Below are 25,134 nucleotides of genomic sequence, written 5' to 3' on the forward strand. Positions count from 1 at the left end.
CTTTGTATTTAGATTTCTAGCAATTGTATACAAGCACGTGTACAATTTGTCAATATTTAGTTGTCTTCCTTCATGTGACGTAGCTGCATGGGATTCTTTTTCATTTGACTGTTTCTCTTACTAGAGAGAACTCTAACTCTAAATGCCTCTTGCCTGGAACTACCAAACACCCCCGTCCTCTAACTGCCTGCCAGGTTCCCTCAGCTCCTCCCTGTGTGAAGAAGGGACTGTTGGCATAAAACAAGAGTGGCTGATTTATGCTTAATTCCCCATATAGTGTCCTGTCTGTGAGGGCAGCATTGTTGCAGAGCCTCTGTTCTCCTTCCCCAATCTGTCCATGGAACACTGACAAGGATCCTTGGGCCACCAGTTTATAGACCAAAACATCACAGGTGGTGGGTGGATCCCGCCCCACTTTGGGGAGGCTAGCCCCATGGGCCCAGCCCTTCTGCATGAGGCCCTAGCCCACCCCCAGCAGGAGCCCTGAACCCTTCTCCTGTGGCTGGAGAAGCCCTGGGCTGACCGGAACCCCAGGCTACCACCAGAGGAGTCAATGGGCCAGCCCTAGCCAACTGACTGACGCAAGCTCCACTTGGAGCAGCTCCATCCAAGGAAGATAGAGCCTTCCCTGACCTATTGTACCCACTGCTCATGCAAAACATAATGACATAATCATTGAAAATTTAGCAGTCCATAGCCTGACCTATTTCACTGGACAGGGGCGTCTGTTTCCAAACTCGTGATGGTCCCCTAGGCTGCATTACAGCTGGTGCTTGGAATGGGCCTAAAGCCACTATACCACCAAACAAGTAGAATAACTTTGGGGGAGGAGGCTGGGAGTGTGGCCTATATATGCGCTGGGGCTGGTCACAAACACACTGTCCCTTCTTGTCCCTTTGATTATTGTGTTATCCCTTCTCACAAGAGATTGAATCCAAGAAGCCCACGCAGCCCTGTGCTCCCGTTATTGGCTGTGGTATTTCTGGCTCCCTAACATGCAAGGCCTCTTTTGTTGTTAGTGATCAAATATCATCTTTCACTGACATGCAGGGAAACAGTTGCATAAAATGCTCACAACTGAAAAATGAATTACGGTAACTAATAAAAGGCATTTATTTCCCTGTGTTCCCAAAAGTGACCGAGCAAGAGAGAAGAGGTAACATTGACCCGTCTGTTACATCTTTTGAATGTCTGTCGGGTTAAAAACTGTCTCAAATCGGCCTGCAAGCAAATCACTCTTGGGCAACTTAATAAGAAAAGTGTGTGTGTGTGTGTGGTGCGAGGGGAGGTGAACATACTGAAGTGAGAGACCAAACAAGAAAGTCAAGTGATCTGGCTAGTATTACCTTTTATAGCTTTGTTTGAACAATGGGATTAGACTAGAGTGATTCCTGCTCTCCTGTATTTCACTTAAGGGGTATTTGTTATCCCAGTGGGGTAATTAGTAGTGGAAGTGAAGACATTACAGGTATATTCTGCCTCCTTAATGGCTTTCTTTTCCCTTCTGCGAAAGAGCAATTTGGTGGCCTCAAAGGAACGAGCTGCCAGCTGATACTAACTCAATTCGGTTAAGACTTACTATGGCATCCTGCCCTCTCCTTCTGCTCTGCCAGCCTCAGTGGGTGTGAGAAATCTCTGGAAAATCATGCCATAATTGACTTACTCACCATGAGTCTATGACGAAGTTGAGAACAAAACCCAGCAGTCCTGAGACCCTGTCCCCTGCTCTCAGTGCTTGATCTCTTTGTTTCTAACTAATTCTTTTCAAACACAGTTATAAGTGGCTTCTGATGAGCTGTATTGAAACCAGCAGAGGAAAATGTAGGTGGGCAGTTGCCTTATGATTATCTAGCTCAGTAGTTTATATTCCACAGCCATAAAGCCTCTTAGATATGTAGCATTCATCAGTGGCTATGTTTGCTTATTTAGGAAGTCTAATCTGGAGTATGTAAAAGCTCAAGTCAGCATTTTAACTGTGCCAGATGATTTTAAAATAGACTAGATAGACCAAGGCTATTGACAGACTAGCAGATTGATTTGAAAATTGGACAAGTGGGGGAAAGAGCTATGGGGTAGAATAGTGGGATAGGGAAAATAGAGGAGCTGGGAAATTCAGAGTGCCTTAAATCCACTAGGGACTGAAGTATTCATGGGTGCAGGTATTTTGTGATTCTGGTGTGTCCTGGTAGTGGAGAGCCTAGCACAAGGGGGGTCCCAATCCTGATTTAGACCTCCAGGTGACCCCACAGTGCATTATACACAACATCTATAAGGCATTGCTGCAGTTATTCTAGGCATCTGAGGTGATGGTGGCAAAAAAGAAGAAGTTGGACTATTCCAACATTTAGGCCTTATTTTTCTGTTTCCAGAAAGACTAAAGGGCTCTGTGGGAAATGATATTCCCCAAACTAAAGATGATACACACGGAGGCTGTCTACTGGTTGAACTATGTTTCAATGAGATTACATAGTCTCTCAGATCACAGGAAAGGGTTCATTATCAGGGTTTTTTTTGTGTTTAATTAAAAGTTATTTTTAGTATCTGCCTGAATATACAAGTGTCTATTCCTTCTGTTTATGTACATAGGTCAAATGCTGTCTTTTAATCTCCCTGAATTTCTTGTACATATTAGTCTGTAGTTGCTATGTTAGATTTAAGAATTAATTTCATTCCTACTTTTCCTCACATTGTGCTTCCTGCATTATTCCTTTATGGAACAGTGTTTCATATATGTACCATTGGAAATATGTAAATGGAATGTCCCTAAAGAGATCAGGGGTAAAACCTTGAAGCCTGAGTATTCATGCTTTCATATGGTACCTACAGTTCTTAAAAATTTTGAAGGGAAAAATAAAGGGGAGTTGTTTGGCAGCATAATTCAGTTACCCCCTTTGAGAATAAAACTGAGGTCCTTTGTTACAGCTGCCTTTGGAGTGTGCATAAACCTCATCTGTATCTCCCAGACTCCCTTAATATATGTCTTCATAATTCACAACTCTGTAATTTACACTATCTACTGTTCTTTAGAGAGCTCTTGCACAGAATCACATAGGGCAGATCGTCATTTAAAAAGTTATAGGGGGTGCAATACAACATCCTGGTTGGAAAAAACAAGAGGAGGAGAGCATGGATCCATGCTGAGACTCATCCATGTAATTTCCAAAGAGGGCCCCAGACAAAACCACATTCTAGAAAACACAATAAGGCATTGTCTGCTGTGGCCAAGAAAACTGTGTTGGCACCTCTTCTCAGAACTGGGTTTAAACTGGTTCTTCTTTGTGTATTTCTCTGACCATTGTACCCAAGGCTATAAGTTATACCCTGCTTTAAATTATTTCATTAAACCATACTATAGCTGGCTATAGTTAACTCCATTTGTGCTGGCCAGAAAAACTGAGTTAGCATTTTTCTATCAAGAATTCTGTTTGAACAGCTTTCCCCAGAACTAATTTTTCCAGACCAATGTAGTGTTAGCCTAAGAAAAACATATATCAAGCAATGAGGTGGTATTTGAAGAACACTGCTCCTTTTAAATAGCCTCTCCTTGAGGATGGGATAGTTCAGATATTTTTCAGATATTTTGTGTTGTAGAAGCACCCATGATATGCGAGGAGATGTACATGCAAGACACATTCCTTGTCTAATAATCAAGGGAGATCAGCAACAAAGGGTTGTTCATCTTAACTTTGGAGTATCAGATATTGGCCACAATGCATCAATGGTGTCATCTGGTTTGATTCATCCAATTCCTCTTCTTTTCCTGAATACAAACCACATGATGTTTCATCCATGCAAGGGGCAAGACCAGGTTTTCTACTTCTGGAGTGCTTGGCTTTGCACTCTGAACATGCTGTTAGTGGGTTTTTGTATAGCCAAATAGCAATAGCTGTTACTTGGAGTGCAGTGTGGGGGTATTATTAAACTGTAATCTCTTTGGGGCCAGCCTGTCCTCTTCTATGAGTTTGTACAGCACCTTGCATAATAGGACCTTGATCTTGGTTGGGGCCTCTAGGCAATATTGTAATCCATTATAATGACTTTGTGGGGTCTCACCTCTGAGTGTACCTGCGCTTCTGTTGGCAGTAATTGGTAAAAAAAAAAAAAAAAAAAAAAATTGAGACTTTATCTGACTAACCGTGCATACTACACTGACTGTTACATAGATAAATACTGTAACTCAGTATGATATAACTAAATTGGACTTTCACAAACCCTTTGATTAAACTCTATAAATTTCTGTGGGAGGTAAAAACTAGTGAAAGCAAAGGGATAAAAAAGTGTTTGCGTTTGTCTTGGGGGGACCACTCCAAATGATGCGGGAGAGAGGTGGGTGAGAAGAGGAGTTTAATTGGAAATACCTCATCTAACCCAATGTCCTATCTCAATGGGCCAGATCAACCACTTTTTAAATTCTGTCCTGTGTCTCAAACACAGGAAAACATGATAAAGAATGTGCAGTTCAGATGAATTTGTGAAGCATTATATGGTGACTGTGGAGCAAAATCTTAGTGAACTTGGGTCTGATTTAGGAGCTTTATGAAATACTTCTCATAGCACCACACAGAGTGTAATGGTGTTGAATAGCACCTCAGAATTCTGCTCCTGTACATGTACTCTTCCAATCCTCTGTCAGATGTTCACTATAATGAAAGGACAAAGTACTGGGATCAGTGAGGTGGAAAAAAACCATGAGTGTGTGGGAGGGGTGGTGATAGGGCTACCTCCCACATTGTTCTGTGGCTTTTTCTGTTTTAAAGGAAACGTCTGCTGTGTGAAAGGAATTGACTTCCGCAGCAACTAGCATACTGCATCGCTGTAGAGTCAGCATCCATCTATTCAAACTGCTGGCAAGTGCTGCTGTAGTCTGCCTCCATATCACCACCTCCTCTTTTCTGGGCTCCAAGTCCGTGGAATTCTGCAAAGTAACTTTGCAGATCATAAGCTTTGGAAAGGTGGTTCCTGCCTACTCAAAATGAAGAGAGATGTTAAAAATGGAGAATACCATGGATGCAACAAAGATATCTCACTTCAGCTGCACCCACGCTGCACATTAGCACAGAACTTCAAATGATTCAGCATCACACAGCTAACTAGGCTGCACTCTGGCTTCTCCTTTGAGGACATAAGTTTGGGCATTGCAAAAAAAATCTTGTGATTCTTCTCCAGGAGAATGGAGCAGATCAATACCCAAATCCTGCTTCCAGGCAACTTGCACAGTAGCAGGTGGGAGCAAAGGGAAAGGACCAGATTCTGATTCCTCTGGAGCTCAACAGAATTTTTCGCACTTTACATCCTTGTAACTGAGCAGAAGTGGGCCCACTGGGGTGAAGTTGTACATAGGGCCTAATTGTTATTCCTTTCTGGGTGCTGGGTGTCAAGTCAGGCCTGTAGTGTTAAAAGAAAATGCCTTGGCTCAAAGTGCATCTCTAAACTGTTTAATGCTTAGGGTATGTCTACATTACTCGCCGGATCAGCGAGTAGTGGTCGATCTATTGCGTCTCGTCTAGATGCGATACATCAATCCCCGAACGTGCTCCCCGTCGACTCCAGAACTCCACCAGGGTGAGAGGCGGAAACGGAGTCGACGGGGGAGCTGTGGCACGCCGCAAGAACACAAAGTAAGTAATTTTAATTCGATCTAAGCTGTGTAGACTTCAGCTGCACTATTCTCGTAGCTGAAGTTGCTTATCTTAGATCGATTTCTGCTCCCCTCAGTGTAGACCAGGCTAAAGAGAACTGCAGTTCAAGTGAATACACCCCAAATAAGGCCTACTGACAAAAGCATGTACTGCACAATGACTCAGCCAGCAAAATGTCACAAAGGAAACTTTCAGCAAGACTGATTCTTTTGGAGTCTCATAGCCTTTTTTTTTCTGCCCCAGTACTTGTATTCTAAAATGTATGTGCATTGTATTGAAATGTCTTGCTAGCAAAGTGCTTCCAAATTCAAGGAGTGAAGATGCCATATTTGAAGGTGCTTGATAGGTTGTAGGCTTAAGCCACAATTAAGGTGTGTGTTTGCTTGGATTCTTTTAATCTGTGCCGTGTTTAATAAGATGTGGTGTTAGCATGGTAGTTTTAGCACGTGTGATTGAACCATGACAACAGAGGCATCCAGAATGCTTAATTTGCTAGGACTGAATGGCAGTTCTCTGTCTTGCAGGAAATATGGGGCGATACAGCACTAACTTATGTGATGAGCCAAGCCATTTTGGTTCCTGTAACATTGTCTTAGCTTGCTCTGATCCTGATCCCACAAACCTGTTTGAGCCTGGAATTTCCAGTGGAGTCATTGGAAGCTTCACATGGAGAGGACATGCAGAGTTATGTGCACCTGAGTGAGCTACCATTGCATGTAGTGAGACAAAGAATTGCTGCCCAGCTGTATGGAAAATGAACTTCTTTAACTTCTGTATGGTACAATCAAGCGTATGCTACATTATACTCCTAGGACTTATGCTATCGGGGTGTTACTATGTTAAGTCCCTGCATCAAAATGTTGACATGCCAGCTATAGGCACCTCCTCTTGATCCAGTTAAACCCAGGAATGATGTGAATTTAGAGGACAGTGTTGGAGTTGCTGAGCTTGAGAATGTGAGCAGGTCAGTAGTTGTGATTTATAGCTCTTAGAATGTTTATCATTTATCAGCATGTTGACCAGTGTGTACAATGGGGAAAGGTAAGTACTGGAAAAGCAAGGTCAAAAGAACTGACAATACAGTATTGTGCTGTGTGACCCTGGACAAGTCACTTGCCCTCCCTATGCTTTCAGCTGCCTTTTGTTCAACAGGAATAACCACACTTGCTCGCTTTTGTGGTCTGCAGGCAGAAAGCGTTATTTTAGTGGGAAGTATTCCTATTTACAATGGAATTGCTTATCCTAGTGTGAAATTCTCCTTATTTGCAATAAGTTCCTGTTCCCAGACTTGATAGCCATGCATTAAGATACATCGTTCCTTCTTAGGATACAAATCATTATATTTAATCTCAGTCCATCTGGAAATGTAATTCTGAACCGTGGGTTTTGTTTCTGACTGTGATTGGTTTTTGTGGTTTCCAATTAGAAGACTGTGTGGCATGGGACTGGGATACGGACCTTTCACTAGCTTGAATCCAGCTCAGGTTGGTAGCAGCTGAAAGTAGTTACTGTCTCAGTCCAGGTCTCCTCCTGAGATGTGTTGAATGCCCACAACTCTCACTAACATCCACTGCAGATGCAGCATTTACGGTCTATCGACACAAAGCTCTCTGGCTATTGAGCAGCCTCTGTGAAAGGATTAGTGACCAGAGCCCTGGTGGACAAACAAACACAAAAACAAGATAGCACCACCAGTGTAACATCCTTGTTGTTGTCTTGGCAGTAAAGAATCAAAGACTGAATCTTGATGGAGACTGGACTACAGATTCATGCTTAGAAGGGGCCTCTCCAGTTTGGTAGGATGGGACGACCGCTTGCATGGTATCCGTTTCTAGTGCTGTCAGTCTGCTACCTGCCTCAGAAATCATAAACCATGGAGTCCGTCATGCATTCTTATCACTGTCATAACATTTTTCCCAGATCTGGACCTTAGCGTCCAAAATATGGGTGTTAGCATGAAAACCTCCAAGCTTAGTTACCAGCTTGGACCTGGTAAAGCTGCCACCAGCCAGGGATTATACAGTGCCTAGCTCACTGTGGTCTCCCCAAAACCTTCCCTGGGGGACCCCAAGACTCAGATTCCTTGAGTCTCACAACAAAGGGGAATAAACCATTTCCCTTCCCCCTCCTCCCCTCCAGGTGTTCCCTCCCTGGGTTCCTGGAGAGATATACAGAAGCAAGCTCCGTGAACCTAAACAGAGGGATTCCACCCTCCCTGTTTCCAGTCCTGTAAAACACAAGTACCGAGAGAGCTAATCTCTCCCCCACCCCCCTTCACCCAGAGGGTATGCTAAGTTAGGCTTAGTAAATCTAACACAAAGAGATTTTCTCCCTGACTTCTTCCTCCCACCAATTCCCTGGTGAGCTGCAGACTCAATTCCCTGGAGTCCCCACTAAAGAAAAACTCCAACAGGTCTTAAAAAGAAAGCTTTATATAAAAAGAAAGAAAAGGACATAAAAAATGGTCTCTCTGTATTAAGGTAACAAATACAGGGTCATTTGCTTGAAAGAAAAAAATGAATAAACAGCCTTATCCAAAAAGAATACAATTTAACACATTCCAGCAACTACACACATGTAAATACAAAAGAAAACAATATAAACCTATGGTCTTCCTATCTTTGTACTTACAACTTGGAAACAGAAGATTAGAAAGCCAGGAGATAGAAAAATCACTCTCATAGCCGAGAGGGCACAGACACAAGACAAAGAACTCACACCCCAAAACTTCCCTCCACCCAGATTTGAAAAAGTCTTGTTTTCTGATTGGTCCTCTGGTCAGGTGTTTCAGGTTACTCCTTTCCAGGTGAAAGAGACATTAACCCTTAGCTATCTGTTTATGACACGCCCCCCAAATTGCAGACAGTGGGGAACCTCACTGGCGGCGATTTCTTCCTAGAACTTTAAAATAAACAGATTAATACAACACATGCACCTTTACATATACCACTAAGTATATAACTAACAGACTTGTACATTTTAAGAACATTTTTTAACTACTGGATTCTGGGAAACTTTCACGAGAGTGTGCATCAGCTACTTTGTTAGAAGCTCCTGAAATGTGTTGAATTTTAAAATCAAAATCTTGGAGAGCTAAACTCCATCGAAGAAGTTTCTTGTTCCCTTTGGCAGTATGAAGCCACTTTAGCGCAGCATGGTCAGTTTGTAGCTGGAACCGCCGTCCCCAAAGATATGGGCGTAGCTTTTGCAGGGCGTACACAACGGCGTAGCATTCCTTTTCACTGACTGACCAGTGACTTTCCCTCTTAGACAGTTTCTTGCTGAGAAACACGACAGGATGGAAGTTGTGATCTGTTGCTTCCTGCCTGAGAACTGCTCCTATACCACGCTCAGATGCATCTGTGGTTACTAGGAATGGCTTGTTAAAGTTCGGGGCCCTGAGCACAGGGTCAGACATGAGCGTTGCCTTAAGTTGGGTAAAGGCCTTTTGACACTCATCAGTCCACTTAACTGCATTTGGCTGGGTGTTTTTGGTCAGGTCGGTCAGTGGGGCAGCGATTTGGCTGTAGTGTGGTACAAATCGCCTGTAGTACCCGGCCAAGCCTAAGAAGGATTGAACCTGTTTCTTTGACTTTGGGACAGGCCACTTTTGGATAGCATCCACCTTGGCCTGTAGGGGGTTTATGGTTCCTCGACCTACCTGGTGTTCCAGGTAAGTTACTCTGTTTTGGCCTATTTTACACTTTTTGGCCTTAACGGTTAGTTCGGCCTGCCTGATGCACTCAAAGACCTTTTCCAGGTGTAGTAGGTATTCGGGCCAGGAGTCTGAAAAAATGGCCACATCATCGAGGTAGGCAACTGCATATTCTCCCAGTGCTGCTAGTAGACCATCTACCAGCCTCTGGAAGGTGGCGGGTGCATTTCGCAGCCCGAAAGGAAGGACATTGAATTCATACACCCCCGCATGGGTGACGAATGCTGACCTTTCCTTGGCAGGTTCATCTAGCGGTACTTGCCAGTACCCCTTGGTTAAGTTTATTGTAGAGATGAACTGGGCACGTTCCAACTTCTTCAATAGCTCATTGGTGCATGGCATTGGATAGCTGTTTGGACGAATTACCGCATTTAGCTTACGGTAGTCCACGCAAAAGCGTATTTTCCCATCTGGTTTGGGTACCAGAACCACTGGAGATGCCCATGCACTGGTAGATGAGCGGATTATACCTATCTGTAGCATGTTCTGGAACTGTTCCCTTGAGGCTGGGGTCACCAGTTCTTCCTCAGACTGTGGACTTGGGCTTGGTCCCTCTGGAAGCGATGTAGGTGATGGGGTTGTTTCCGTTGCTGGTGAACCGCTGTCCGCTGGTGCACCAGGGGTTATTTCAGGCTCTGGCTGAGCCTTTTGGGTATGGCTGTCTGTTGCTTTTGCCAGTTCTGGCTCGCTGGCGCCCTCTGGCGTTGAGTTTGAAGATGTGGTTGCACTTGCTGGTGTTGGTTGCTGTTCCAGTTCCGGGCCTGGGACCGGAGGTGCTGTGGCTGTTTCAGTGGTTGGCATGGAATCTGGGTCCACTACCTCTGTCTGGGTCTCTGGTAACACAGACGGGGTGTCTGTGGACGGCTCAGGAACAGGAATGGGTCTGGAAGCTTGCCTGGTTTGGCTGCGTGTAACCATTCCCACTCTCTTGGCCCACTTCACCTGGTTGGCCAAGTCTTCCCCCAGTAGCATGGGGATGGAATAATTGTCATAGACTGCAAAAGTCCACATTCCTGACCAGCCTTTGTACTGGACAGGCAGTTGAGCTGTAGGCAAGTCTACAGCTTGTGACATGAAGGGGTAAATTGTCACTTGGGCCTTTGGGTTGATGAATTTGGGATCGACGAAGGATTGGTGGATAGCTGACACTTGTGCCCCCGTGTCTCTCCATGCGGTAACCTTCTTTCCGCCCACTCTCAAATTTTCCCTTCGCTCCAAGGGTATTTGAGAGGCATCTGGGCCTGGGGATCTTTGGTGTGATGGTGGTGTAATGAACTGCACTCGGTTGGCGTTCTTTGGGCAGTTGGCCTTGATATGTCCCAGTTCATTACACTTAAAGCATCTTCCAGCTGACTGGTCACTGGGTCGAGGTGAGTTACTGGAGACTGGCGAGGTGGAAGAATAGGGTGTCTGTGGCTTTCCTTGGGTTGTAGGTGGGGTCTTTGGCTGCCCTCGGTTGTAGGGTTTATTGTCGGTGTGCCCTCTGGGGTATTTGCTCCCCTTGACAGTAGCTTTCTTGCTTTCTGCCACTTTTATCCATCTGGCTCCAATCTCCCCCGCCTCGGTGAGATTTTTGGGTCTTCCATCTTGTATGTACCGTGTTCTGTCCTCAGGAACACCATCCAAGAACTGTTCCATTTGTATGAGGAGGTGCAGTTCATCCAAGGATTTAACATTGTGTCCTGATATCCAGGCCTTATAATTTTTCCCAACGTAGTAGGCGTGTCTGGGAAATGACACATCTGGTTTCGACTTTTGGGTTCTGAAACGCCGACGGGCATGATCCGGGGTTATCCCCATTCTGTATCTGGCCTTGGTTTGAAAAAGTTTATAGTCGTTCATTTTCTCCTTAGGCATTTCAGCTGCCACCTCTGCTAAAGGTCCACTGAGCTGTGGCCTCAATTCTACCATGTACTGGTCTTCAGGGAGGCTGTACCCAAGGCAGGCCCTTTCAAAATTTTCTAAGAAGGCCTCAGTGTCATCACCTGCCTTGTAGGTGGGAAATTTCTTGGGATGTGGAACCATAATTGGCGAAAGGTTGTTAGGATTGGCTGGAACATGCTGCCTAGCCTGCGCTAGCTCCAGTTCATGTTTTCTCTGTTTTTCCCTCTCTTCCCTTTCTTGTTGTTGTTTTTCCATTTCTCGGCGGTAGGCTGCCTATTCTTCTTGTTTCATTTTGTGGGCCACCTCTTCTTCTTGTAGTTTTCTGTGGTGGGCTGCATTTTGGCGTCTTGTTCTCTTTTATGGGCTGCCTGTTTGATCTGTTCTTCTCTTTCTTTCAGCTCCACCTCTTTTGCTCTTTTTTCCAGTTGTCGCCTGTGTTCTGCTTCTTTGATTTGTTCTTCGGCCTCCATTTTTGTCTTGGAAGGCATGGTTCCTGTTTTCTTGTGTTGCGGTGCCCTCTGGTGTTTATTGTCTGAACTGCTGGGTCTGTTGTCTTCTGGGGTCTGCCTAGCAACAGTGCCTTTTTCCCTTTCTTCCTCTAGCTAATCTTTTAAATGTAAAGTAAACCAGAAAACCACTTTATTTGCATGTGTATTGTGCTGGTACTTGACTCACAATCGGAGTGCTATTGTCTGACAAAAGACCCTTTTGTCACAGCTTAATGGTTCCTTGCTTAATATGCAAGCTACTGCCAGGAGAAAACAGAGAAAAAATTCTCTGGTTCCTTTTAAAACCAAACCCTCTCTGCTTAAAAGCCCCTAGCAGAGAAAAGAAAAATATAATATTCCTACTGGCTTCTGGATTCTATCCCACTTCTGCCACCATGTCATAACATTTTTCCCAGATCTGGACCAAAATATGGGTGTTAGCATGAAAACCTCCAAGCTTAGTTACCAGCTTGGACCTGGTAAAGCTGCCACTAGCCAGGGATTATACAGTGCCTAGCTCACTGTGGTCTCCCCAAAACCTTCCCTGGGGGACCCCAAGACTCAGATTCCTTGAGTCTCACAACAAAGGGGGATAAACCATTTCCCTTCCCCCTCCTCCCCTCCAGGTGTTCCCTCCCTGGGTTCCTGGAGAGATATACAGAAGCAAGCTCCGTGAATCTAAACAGAGGGACTCCACCCTCCCTGTTTCCAGTCCTGGAAAACACAAGTACCGAGAGAGCTAATCTCTCCCCCACCCCCCTTCACCCAGAGGGTATGCAAAGTCAGGCTTAGTAAATCTAACACAAAGAGATTTCCCCCTGACTTCTTCCTCCCACCAATTCCCTGGTGAGCTGCAGACTCAATTCCCTGGAGTCCCCACTAAAGAAAAACTCCAACAGGTCTTAAAAAGAAAGCTTTATGTAAAAAGAAAGAAAAGGACATAAAAAATGGTCTCTCTGTATTAAGGTAACAAATACAGGGTCATTTGCTTAAAAGAAAAAAATAAATAAACAGCCTTATCCAAAAAGAATACAATTTAACACATTCCAGCAACTACACACATGTAAATACAAAAGAAAACAATATAAACCTATGGTCTTCCTATCTTTGTACTTACAACTTGGAAACAGAAGATTAGAAAGCCAGGAGATAGAAAAATCACTCTCATAGCCGAAAGGGCACAAACACAAAACAAAAAACTCACACCCCAAAACTTCCCTCCACCCAGATTTAAAAAAGTCTTGTTTCCTAATTGGTCCTCTGGTCAGGTGTTTCAGGTTACTCCTTCCCAGGTGAAAAAGACATTAACTCTTAGCTATCTGTTATGACAATCACATCAACAACCGCTATGTGATTCATGGAGGTAGAGTGTCAGAGAACTGGCAAAGACTTATGCCAGCCAGCCAGCCCTCTTGCTACCAGCTCCTGCAGGAGTTATTCTCTGTTGTGGGACAGGACTGGATGTTCTCATTTTGCATAACCTGTTTGTTCTTCTGTTAACAGATTTTATGTTAAATAATATTTGTCTGCATTTTTTTAGGCTGTCTGTCTGCAATCCAGCCCACTGATAAATTTAATACATAAAGATAAAAATAGTCTCCAAGGTTTTGGCAGGCAGCTGTCCAAGGAATCTGGGCAAGTTGTCAAAAGCCACTTGACACCTAAAGTTAACTCAGACTTTGAAGCTTTGCATCACGAAATGCAAATTTTAGCTCTTTAAATGTGTTTTCCTGCCCCATCTTCACTCTGGGGCAAAAGGCCCCCAGCATTACTGCAGGACAAGACTCACTATTTAAGTGCAAAGAGATTTCCTATTGGCACTCCTTTTTTTTTTTTTTTTTTTAAATTTCCTCTTAACATTGCATGGACAGCAGTAGTACCTGATGATGAGGTCTCTGCTATTGCATGATTGGTTGAGGACCAGGTTAGGAATGTTAATGAAGCAAAGATATCAAACTCTGCCATCTCCAATTTCCTACTGACATGAATTGTCTGGAGGGCATTCTAATTTGCATAGCGTGCACAGCATAGTGCTCAGCACTCAGAGGCCCCAAATGAAATGCCTCATCACAAGAGTGGAAGTGTTAAGGGTGCTTTCAGCAACACATGAGAGAGTTTCCTTAGCTCTGGTTTTAGGATTTTTCCCTTCTGATTTTTTTTTTTATTACCAGGTTGTAGAAATAAACCAGGAGTTAATATCAGGTTATGCAATATAAGAAGAGAGGTTGAAGCTCGTATATTAGGTACTTCCTTGGCCTCCATTACCCATGTATCTGAGCACAATTTTTGTTTAATGTGCTGTGAGGATAAATATCCCTGCAAGGTAGGGAAATATGGCTATCCCCACTTTAGATGGGGAACTGAGCACAGAGAGACTAAAGACTTGCCCAAGATCTCTCACACAGCTTGTACCAGAGCAGGGAATTGAACCTATGTCTTATGAGTTCCTTAACAAGTGAACCATCCTTCATCTAATGACAATGAGTTCTCAGTGAAGCTTCTGTTCACCTGGCTGTGAGTTGAATGAAACTTGTTTTAGTCCTAAGAAGCCTGCAGTCACTTCATGGCATATCCAGGAGAACATTCTAGAAAGTACATGGATTGTATTTTGGAGACACATGATGCACTCTTCCCCTGCTTCATTTGGTGAGACTCTCTTCCCATACTAGAATTCTGTCACAGCTTGTCAGGAAGATTTGGACTTCACAGATGGTTGGACAGAGAAGAGTGAACACAGATGAGCAAAGTTATCCAAACTTATCTGCATTTAACAGTAAGTACAGTTCCTGCAGAATATATCTTCAGAAAAGTTTTAAAAAACAAGTACAGACCCGTGTACTTTTAAAGCAGTCATTATCTATCTCCATCAAATTCCTAATATCCAAATGTTTAATTCCAGTCTGTTAACTGCTTTATATCTTCCAAAAGACGATTGCCAAAATTTTCAGATTTCCCTGCCTAAAGGAGGCACTTTAAACCAGTGGTTTGACTGGGAGCTGCAGGTAGCACAGCAGCCACGGTTTCTTTAACTATCCCCAATGTACTAAGATTCTTAAATTGTTGACGCAATGTAAAGGGGCCTGAGTGTAAATGGAAATTGGGTTCTTCTGGGTAGAGTGACCAGGTGCCCAAGTTAGGGAACACATATGCTGAGAACCTCTGCACCCTCTTTGCAAGACAAGAGTGTCATGTAAACTTAGTGCACTTTATAAATGTTCTTAAATAAGGCTCTCCCTCTTGAATCCAAAGTTCAAGCTGGCTGCTCTCTTCCCCCCATTAGGACCCGATAGGCCTAAGCTGTGTTGAGACAATGGGGTGTTGATTGTGTGAGTTAATTGCGTGAGCAGCTTGCTAGCTGAGCCAACTTCTTTTAGCTGGCAAAGTGTGCTCTGCTTTTTAACCCTTATATGGCCATTCCTTTGTACCTCTTCGCTAAAAATTCCCTTTAACACCCAGCAGAATGGTTGAACTGGCTCAGATGGGAGATAAACTGGACTTCAGGAACTTTTTTTTAAAAGATTGTTTGAAGCCTGTAACCCTCAATAAGCTGGGAGGTGACAGACCACTGTTCTCACTTCGTTGCTCATTTCAAAATACAAAAGTAAATACTGAATACAAATTCTCCAAAGGCTATACACTTATACAAGAAGACTCCTACTTTATTGTCCATTTGTCAGCTCACCATGATATTAATCTGGGACTAGGAAAATATTACAATGTTGTCTTTATGGCAGTAAGATAAATGGATCACTTTTAGTAATAGCTAATAGTTAAGCACTCATATAGGACCTGATCTAGTTCCTATTGAACTCAATGGAAAGATTCCCATTGTCTTCAGAGGGCTTTGGATTAGGCCCATAGTACACATGTGTAGAAAACATTCTCTCCATAGGAATTTAAATCCTTTGGGAGAGGGAGGCCGGATAGATGTCAGCAATACTGATCTAAATTGGCAGTAACGCCACTGACTCGGTGGAGTCACTCTGAATTTACATGGGTATAACTGAAGCTATTCTATTTCCAGTCCTTTTATAAGGTGCCTCTTTCCATGACATTGAAGCACTGATGGGGATCTGGCCTCAGGAGGGAGGGAGAAGGAACTTCACCCAGGTCAAAGTCAGAAACTGCAACTGCAAGATCTGCAGTTTGTCAAGCATGAGGATTAAGCTGGCAAACTCCTTGCCTCTTGGCAAAGAAGCATAATTAGAAAAAGAGCATGGCTGTGCTTGCTGAGGATCCTCTGCCTTGAACCATGATTGTGCCAAATGACGCTCCGTGGGGATTCCTGCAGTGGCACACAGCTCCCCCTTCATTATCAGAAACTCACATTTGATTCTCTCCTAACCGTAGATTTTACATGTGTACAAAGGAGAAAAACCTAGTTCGATTTAGGCATCCAGTGCCTTACAAAGACACGGTCTTCAGATCAAAATAGAGACTAAGGACCCATTAATCCCTAGAGTAACCCACGCTATAGACCAACACATCTTCTGGGTGCCCTGTTGTTTAAAGGGCTGGGCCCAGCCATTCTAGCCAGCCAAACCAGGGAAGTGGCCTTCACAGTCCTTGGCAAGACCCAGGGATGCAGCCTCCTTTCACCTGTGACCAACTCCACTGAATGAGTTTTCACAGATGCTACTCTTGTTTTCCTGACTGAGTTGCCACCATTTGCTAGTTTAATGTGATTCGTTGGGTTTTGTTGCCAGTATCTTGGCCTGACTGTTTCTGCTACAGTGTCTGTTCTGCCACTGTCTGAATCATTTTGTTATCTGAACGATGCTGCCCACTCTAGCCTCGTCCCCAGTCCCCGTTCTTGCTCCCACCAGCTCTCTCCTCCTTTCACCCTCCCAAATTATCTTCAATCTCTGCCCCCAGCAATGCTTCCCTGTATCCTGCACAGCCTCTCCTCCCCCGTCATGTCTTCCTGCCACACCCTTCTGTGACACCATATTTGTCTCTCAAACTTGCTATCTGCAACCTTATCTCCACCTCTGCCTTCTTCATTCCTGTAGGGATGTGGACTCATCCCTGCGGTGCCTCCTGCTGGTTGTCCTCAGGAACTGGCTCTTTTTCCAAGAGTGCCCTCTGCAGGCCGGTGATCTGCCTTACTGCTGGCCCATGTCCCTCCCAGGACCCAGTGCCCCTTTTACCTGGGGTGTTGCCCCTCTGGCAGTAATCCCTCACAGTCTCAGGGTCTCCCCCTCTCAGGGGAACCCCCACCCACTATTCCCACTTCACCTCAGTGTTAGGCTACTGCCCAGTCTCCGTCTAGCCCCCGCTCACTGGGACAGACTGCAGTATAAGCCACTCAGGCAAAGGGGGTTCAGAGCTGCTGCCTCTGTCTACCCATGGGCTGCCCCCTGTAACCCAGTACCTAATAGGCCTTATCAGGCCTGCAGCCTGGGGCTTTCCTAGCTCAGAGCGCCCAGCTCTCTTGGCCTTTCCCCAGCCCTGCTCCAATCTAGATTCCCTTTTTGGCACCTTGCAGCCAGGCCCTTCTCCCTCTACAGACAGAGGGAGACTTACTGGGTCCTGGCTCGTTGCCTCTTATAGGGGCCAGCTGGCCTGACTGGGGTATGGCCACAGCTGAGCCTACTTTCTCCAATCAGTCCAGGCTTCTTTCCCCAGCCACAGCCCTCTCCTGGGCTGTTTTTAAACTCCTCAGGGCATGAGTGGGTAATGACCCTGCTACAATTTCCCTCCTCTCCAGCTCCTCTCTCCATTTACTGTTTCACTGCAAAGAACACTGCCATCACTTGCCCTCTCCATCCCCTGTAACCACTGAAGCCTCTTCAATAGCCCTGTGTTGTGATGCTTGTCCCACAAGCAATAGGTGATGCTGCAAGGTGTAAGAAATATGGCTTTATTAAACCTGCTGAGAGGCCAGTGTTGTATACTTGAGGCAGCCAGACAGTTTTTGGATGATGTAAAATAATAAGGTTACATAATGAATCAATCTGACTCAAAACACTTACCTTCTACTTGTAACTGTTATTTTGGTTGCATTGTGATAATGGAAATAATACCTTTTGAGCAGTCAACAAGAGCCTTTAAACCTGTACCCAAAAGCTGCAATTATAACTTCTTGTTTTAACCTTTCATTGACTTTTTAGTTTTTGTAAGTCATGAAGCAGCAATGTGTCTGGAGAACATTATTTTGGGTCATATGAAACAGAGTTTAAATGTTAATAATGAAATAGTCTAAAAATATTTAGATTTCGGGTAAAGAAAATTTAAGTACTGAGAAAAAGTGACTCTATTCTCATAATCCTGTGCTGCTTGTCCTCTTTGTGTCAGACTTGCTGACTGTAACTTGGCTCCTTTTCCTCCACAAAAGACTTTTTGGCTCTCCGTTTAGAAATGTTTCCTTCTCTAATTAATCTTGTTTGTTTCCCACATCATGAAATAAATCAGAGTCCCCATTCAGAACAGGCATGCTGCACAATGTCCACATCTCCTATCGTCGCCTAATCTCTTTTATTTAAACAACATTCTTTCCAATGAAATGCAGTGATTATTGATACCAATTCTTAATGTATGTGAATTTCCTAAAAATTCTCTCTCGCCGAAAATGTCAATGGTTCTGGGAGCCATTGGCTGTGAATTACTTGTCTTGGGGGAATCTACAGAAATTCCTTTCTGTAGCTTTGCTTCTTGGAGCACGAGACTGGGAACTGGGAGATCAGCTTGTAGTTGTGGCTGTGACATTGACTCAGTAATTTGACCTCTGTGCTTCAGTTATCACATATGTAACTGGAAACGACACTGTCCGTCTTTTACAGAAATGTGTTGTGGATAAATTAATTCGGAATCATTTGAAGATCCTTTGATGGAAAATACTATGGAATTGCTAAATATATGTGTTTCTTTTTAATTCAATCTAATGAAAATCACCACAGCAAAGAATCAGCTCACATGTGCATTACCATTGATTGTTAGATGCATTGGTGTAACCGAGGGCACAATCACCAGACAACTGGATTGTCCAGATGTAACCAAGGGGACATAATTTGGCTGGTGACTTCTCTTACTCCTGTCAATCATGCCTGAGAAGGGAAGAATGTAATTGAGCTTGCCAACTGCCAAGCTATAGGCAGCTCAATAGTATAGTAAGCTCAATTTCTAACTGAGGTTGTTCTATTAAAGCTTCCTGAGTCCAAACACTTAATTTTGAACACTTTTTTTTTACAAAGGGGAAGAAATAGAAGTGGTCATGGTCTCGTAGTTCCACCCATGTATAAAATATATGTGTGCCACGAAAGGAAGTGGCCTAACTGGAAATGGATTCTGGTCACAAATGCAAACTGTTGCCTCATTGCAATATCTGGATTGTCAGGCAAAGGGATTGTGCTTCAAGAGTGGCCTTCTTCCTAGATGTGTGTAAAACCGTGTGTGTGGAGTAGCAGTGTGTCTAAGCTGAGCTGGAGATGCTTCTGCCACATGAAATTTGTGAGCTTTATGAAAAGCGTTGTGAGGTAAGGGTTGGGCATCCACGCAGTAGGATGGACTCTGCTCTGTTACTCCCATGCATATCTGGAATGACCTTTTTTTTAAAAAAAAAAAACAACCTTACTGGAGTTACTCCAGGCTTACATTAGGGTACTTTAGATCCTAATCCACCTTCCATTTCGGAGTCTTTCTGTTGACTTCACGAGAAATCGGCTCTGACCCATGGAGCAGAATTTCTCCTGCTGAAAGCTCTTTGGTTGTCTGATTTTCCCCTCCCCGCCCCGCCCAATAGTATGTGTTCATAGACTTTCCCAAAGGAGCTCTGTCATGGGAGTGTAGATGGAAATTCAGAACTCAGCTGATTACTGCAGGTTCCCTTGTCCAGTTCAGCTCCCGTTTTAGGCTCTGTCCCTTTAATGGCTGCAGCAGGACCTAAATTTGCCCTAATCTTGGACAATGTAACCCACCTTGTTGACCTTCAGGGCATTCAGCTAAAACTATCTGTTTGGTAAGGTCCAGTTCTTTCAGAAGTGTTGACCATCTACTGTTCACACTGAAGTGAATGAGTTCTCAGTACTTCTGAAAATAAGACTTCAGGGCTGGATATACAAGCTTTTGGGGGCGTTGCAGTGTATTTTTGCAGCTTTGGATTACTGGTAAGTGTGGTGTGTAGGACATTTTTGTGCAGTTGAGCAACTATTCATGTGTGTGGATTGTGATAGTTAATTGTCAGGTGCCTAGAAATGTCAAAAGGAATTTTGTTACATGTAATTTAAATATATAAAATAAATGGGCAGCAATTGTCAAATGGGTAGGACCCTACCAAATTCAGGGCCATCAAACACATATCATTGCCGCTATCCAGATTTCACAGGGGAAACCAGTGATTCTCAAATTGGGGGCCCTGACCCAAAAGGGAGCTTCAGGGGAGTTGCAAGTTTATTTTAGGGGGGTTGTGGTATTGCCATCCTTACTTCTGCGCTGCCTTCAGAGCTGGGTGGCCGGAGAGCAGCAGCTGTTGGCCAGGTGCCCAACTCTGAAGGAGATGACCCATCACCAGCAGTGCAGCAGTATGAGTGGCAATACCATACCATGCCTCTCTTACTTCTGAGCTGCTGTCGTCCGAGCTGGGTGGCCAGAGAGTGACAGCTCTAACTGAGGACCCAGCTCTGGAGGCAGCAGTGCAGAAGTAAGGGGGGCAATACCGTACCAGGCCATCCTTCCTTCTGTGCTGTGGCTGGCAGTGGCTCTGCCTTCAGAGCTGAGCTACTGGCCAGCAGTAGCCGCTGCTCTCAAGTTGCCCAGCTCTGAAGGCAGCACCACTGCCAGCAGTAGCACAGAGGTAGCAGTACCACAGCCTCCCTACAATAACCTTGTGACCCTCCCACAACTCCTTTTTGGGTCAGGACCCCTACAATTTCACCACCATGACATTTCAGATTTAAATAGCTGAAATCATGAAATTTACTACTTTTAATATCCCTGACGCTGAAGTTGACCAAAATGGATCATGAATTTGGTAGGACTCTGCTAATTGGGGCTGTTTTTATAGAGGTTTTGTCACTAGATAATTGAATGGGTCTGGCTTAAGAGTACAATTGGATCAAATATATTTTACTTATGTATAAATATTTTGTAGTTTTGAGACATCTGCGAAAGTGTAAGATGTTCTGAAGTCTAAGTCAAAGATTTACTGCCAAATTCCAATGATCAGTTAACCTGTGCTTAAATATTTATTAAGACTTACATATCGCCAGTTCTCTAAAAGCTTTGCCTTACAGCCAGTCAAAAAACAGGAAAGATGTTTGCACTAGTTTTAAAAACAACTCCTTTTAATTTTTTTTTTTCAAATTCCAGAAACTCTTAAATCTGAATGATGCCACCAGTTTTATTGCTTAGGCTGAGGGTTACTTTCAGAACTTGCAGCTGTACCAGCTGTAGCCCTGGCAGGAGTGCTAGTGCAAGCAGGCCATTGTGTGTTTAATGCTGTGTCATTTAGACCTGGCCTAAGCAGCTGAAAAACACTAGTGGCCACAGGAGCCAGGTCTGTACTAGGGCTCCCACCTTTGCTACAAGTGATGGAGTGGCAATGGTACTAGCAACAGCTAGGCAACTTTTGACACAAATCCTGTATTGCAGTAGACATGGACTTAAGGGGCTACTAGGTCCTGGGGAAGGGATGGTTCAGTGGGGCAGTTGCCTAGGAATTGGGAGACTTCAGTTCAAGTCCCTGATATGCTACAGAATTCTTGTGAGACCTTGGGCAAGTTCTCTTCTGTGCTCCAGTTCCCCATGGGTCTGAACTCTAATGGAGATAATTGCCCTTCCCTCCCTCACTGGGGGTAGCAGAGCAGGATAAATACACTCAAGATTTGAGAGGTGCTGAGCAACTGTGGTAATGGGGGCCACATAAATACCATAGATAAAAAGAATGTTTGTTTTAAATAAATCTCCACATTTCTTTCAACATTTTTGAGGGTTCCCCCCCACAACCATTTCAAAATAGGACTCCTTTGTATTTCCTTTCTGGAAGTTAGAATATCCCCCCCCCCCCCCCCCCCGCCCAACACTCGAACACCCTCTTTTGTACCAGATCTTTTTCCTCAGTAAATTCCTTTTTTACAACATGACTCTAATTATAGAAGAAACCTGCTTGGTGACCTTACCTGGCTCAATGTGTATTTGATGAACCAAGGATGATTGTAAATATAAAGCTTAATGATCTCTTTTGGCATGAAATGATCCTTGGAGTTACTCCTCTAACTGACAACTTCCAGTGTGAACACACAGGACTCTCTTTGTTTGGAGGACGGTTTATATATTCCTCTCTTGGAGTAGTACATAAAATGTTAATTACCATGCTAACATTTCCTTACTGCATAGTTAGGTGTGAATTTGCCGGAAATAACTCGTTCAGGTTTGTTTGGAAAGTATTCTCTACTTGTCTGTAGATATTAAATCTGGAGCAGAATGTATCTATCCATTTTAAACAGCAGTGTTTGGAAAACTACATCTATCTTGCACAAACCAGCAGTCTGAACAGTCAAAATAGAGAATAAGCTCTGCTAGTATAGCAGTTATAAGCTAGTATAGCTGCATCCACACTAGGGAGGTTGTACCACTTGAATGACACCAACATAGTTAAAGCAGTGTAACTCTTGTGTGCAGACAAGGTGTTACTGTATGCCAGTAGCTCTGAACCCCTTCTGTACTGTGACCCTGTATTACGTCAGAAAGTTTCATGGTCCCCCGTCCCGTCCCGTCCTCTCTCCCACGTGCCATTTAGCCATTAAAAAAGGGTGATTTGCAGCTGTCTGAAATGTGTCTGTCATCCCCCTGGTGAGACACTGTGCACTAGGCATTTCTGAGACTGGTGTGATGACAGCCATTGGTGATGCTGTCTCTGGGGAAGTCCACCGTAAGACTTGGAGCGGAGGCTATTTCATCCTGTTTTAGTACAGATTAACTCTTGCAGCACTCTGTTTTATTTCACCAAACTGGTTGTCCGGATCACTGCTTAGGGGTGTGGGTGTGTGTATACGCTCTGCACAATATGATAAACAAGGAAGCCTGTCTTGTGACTGAAACTCTAGCAGAGATGAATTGCTAAATAGAGACAGCTTTTACATAAGAATGGAATAGAATTATACCCTATTCTCTCTTTCATGTCATGACACAATTGCTACATTTCCAATTACTTCCGTCTTTTCCCCTTTATTTTTTGACTCCATTTAGTTTATTTTCCTTTAGTGGCTTACTTTTTTTTAAATTCTATTTTCAGTCAGTGTTGATCTTTCCTCTTTGTGTCTCTTGTCTGATGTATGCTGGGTTTGCTGCTTTGCCCCCTCCCTCAGCAGCTGGCTACCTCCTCCTCAGGTTTGGGGCGGTCTGGTAGCTCCATGATGCCAATTTCTAAGGAGCTGAGAGAGCCAATCTTGAGCCAGCTAGCTGCTTCCTGGGTCTGTTTTCCTGTAAATATGAGCAGCTTCTGTGACCGATGCCCATTAGGGACCAGAGATGAGATCTTGGCCTTACTTAAGTTAATGGTGAAAGTCCCATTGACTTGAGTGGGGCCAGGGTTTCATCCCAGGGAGGTAAGATAGGTTTCAAATACCTGCCTGTTGCTTTATTCTCAGTGGCAGGTTTCCTATGGGGGAATAAACAGTAGGCCTGAGGTCATGCTCCTTGCTCTTCTGCTGTGTCCTTCATCCTGTTACACAAGTGTAAGTTTGCTGCAGGGTGCCCAGCCTGTCATTCAGAAGAGAATTTTAAAGGCATCATCCCCCAATAAGCATACAGGTGCAGTCATGTTCTTTTGTACTTCATTCTTGGCTTTTTGAGCTTCCAGACCATTGGGCTGTGCTAAAAGATGGAGTTTTCTTTTACTGTACAACTGGGTGCATGACACGCCTTAATTAAACTGATCTGAGCATCATCCCAAGGGTTGTCTGAAATAATTAGCATTTACTGTCTGTGCTGTTCACCCTTCCTGGCAGTTTAATCCTTAAGGCCACAACTTCAATAGGGACAAGAGAACACAGCAGAATTCTGTGTATTCCTCCACCTTCCACATGATAAAATTGGAAATAATTCTCAATTTTTTTAAAATAAAATTTTGGCATAAACTGATTGGTTTTAAAAAAGCCACTTGAGGAAAGTACCTGTGGATTTTGTTCTAACTGCCACTGCAGTTCTTGTCAGTGTGAATTTGAAAGGATGCTAGAAAGAATTAACTCTGATGAATTTGTAGGTTCCTCTTAAAGGGACATTCTTGAGATTCTTAACTCTAACAAAGCATAAAATTGCATATAAATGGCTTAATGCAATTTCAAATTTCTATGAAAAGTTAGTTCCGCTTGCATCATTTGCAACCATAACATTGTGCTAGTTTTATAAGAACCAGAGAATGAAAGTGTGTGTGTTTTGGCAGAATCATCTTGACAGTTAGTTTTTCTTAGCTCAAGTTGAGTGAAGATCTTAGATTAAAAAGCATAAAAGTAAATGACTACTTCATTGTTTTTACTACATTATTTTCACTTGACAGTCTCCCTCTTAACTTTTCTAAGTAGGAAACATGATATGCAAACTTGATCCAAGGTGCTGATTCTGCCCTGCTTAGTTACTTGCAGGCATTAACTCCTGTATCTGTTGCATGGAATGAAGAATGCTTCAACAGTAATCATAATGCTTGGCGACTTTAATCACCTCTCTCTAAGTCCCCTTGAACTTAGGGGCAAAAGTTCATTGGGTTTGGAAGGAGAATATATTTCTGTTACAGAAATATAAGATGAGAAGTTCACAAAGTGGTGTCCATGGAGACCTGGCTGGTCACATAATGATAGCTGTCCTTCTTTATTCCCAACCATTGGGAAGCTAAAAAGAAGCTTAAAGAGCACAACACATACTTTCATAATAATTTTCCAGGTAAAGCATCTCTGCTGCTGCAAAGATGTGAGTGGGTTGCTGATGGGAGACAGGTAGCCCACAAGGTAACCTGTGTGTTAAAATTTTGTCTGCACCATGAAAACTTGAGAACCAAACACTGCTGGTTTAAGATATTGCTCTGAGCCTTCGAAGTAGATTGCCATCGCATTCTGCCATAACTGTTGTGCTTTCTCCTGTGCGCAGATGGAAAGTGGGTGACCTACTTCAAGGCTTTGTCTGCACCTGGAAAATGAGGTGTGTTAAACATGTTAACAGTTGGACCACCACTGACCACGTCACACAGAGACAGTCATGTTGATGAAATGTTTTTACTGGTTGTGGTTAAACCTTAGCACTACATTTCTTAGGCCTTGTCTACACTGCCATTTTACAGCGCTGCAACTTTCTTGCTCAGGGATGTGAAAAGACACGCCCCTGAGCGCTGCGAGTGCTGTAAAGCTCCGGCGTAGACAGTGCACCAGCTCTGGTAGCTACGCCTCTTGTGGAGGTGGGTTTTTAGAGTTTTTTAGAGCTC

General features: G+C 43.8%; 1 protein-coding gene across 3 annotated transcripts in view; it reads left to right on the forward strand.

The window, feature by feature from the left end:
- ADCY5 (adenylate cyclase 5) overlaps positions 1-25,134 on the forward strand; it is a 321,010-nt gene that overhangs the window by 16,113 nt on the left and 279,763 nt on the right. The gene's annotated exons all lie outside the window — the stretch shown is intronic.

Source organism: Gopherus flavomarginatus, chromosome 10 (assembly GCF_025201925.1).
Source record: "Gopherus flavomarginatus isolate rGopFla2 chromosome 10, rGopFla2.mat.asm, whole genome shotgun sequence".
In the NCBI taxonomy this organism is placed as follows: Eukaryota; Metazoa; Chordata; order Testudines; family Testudinidae; genus Gopherus; species Gopherus flavomarginatus.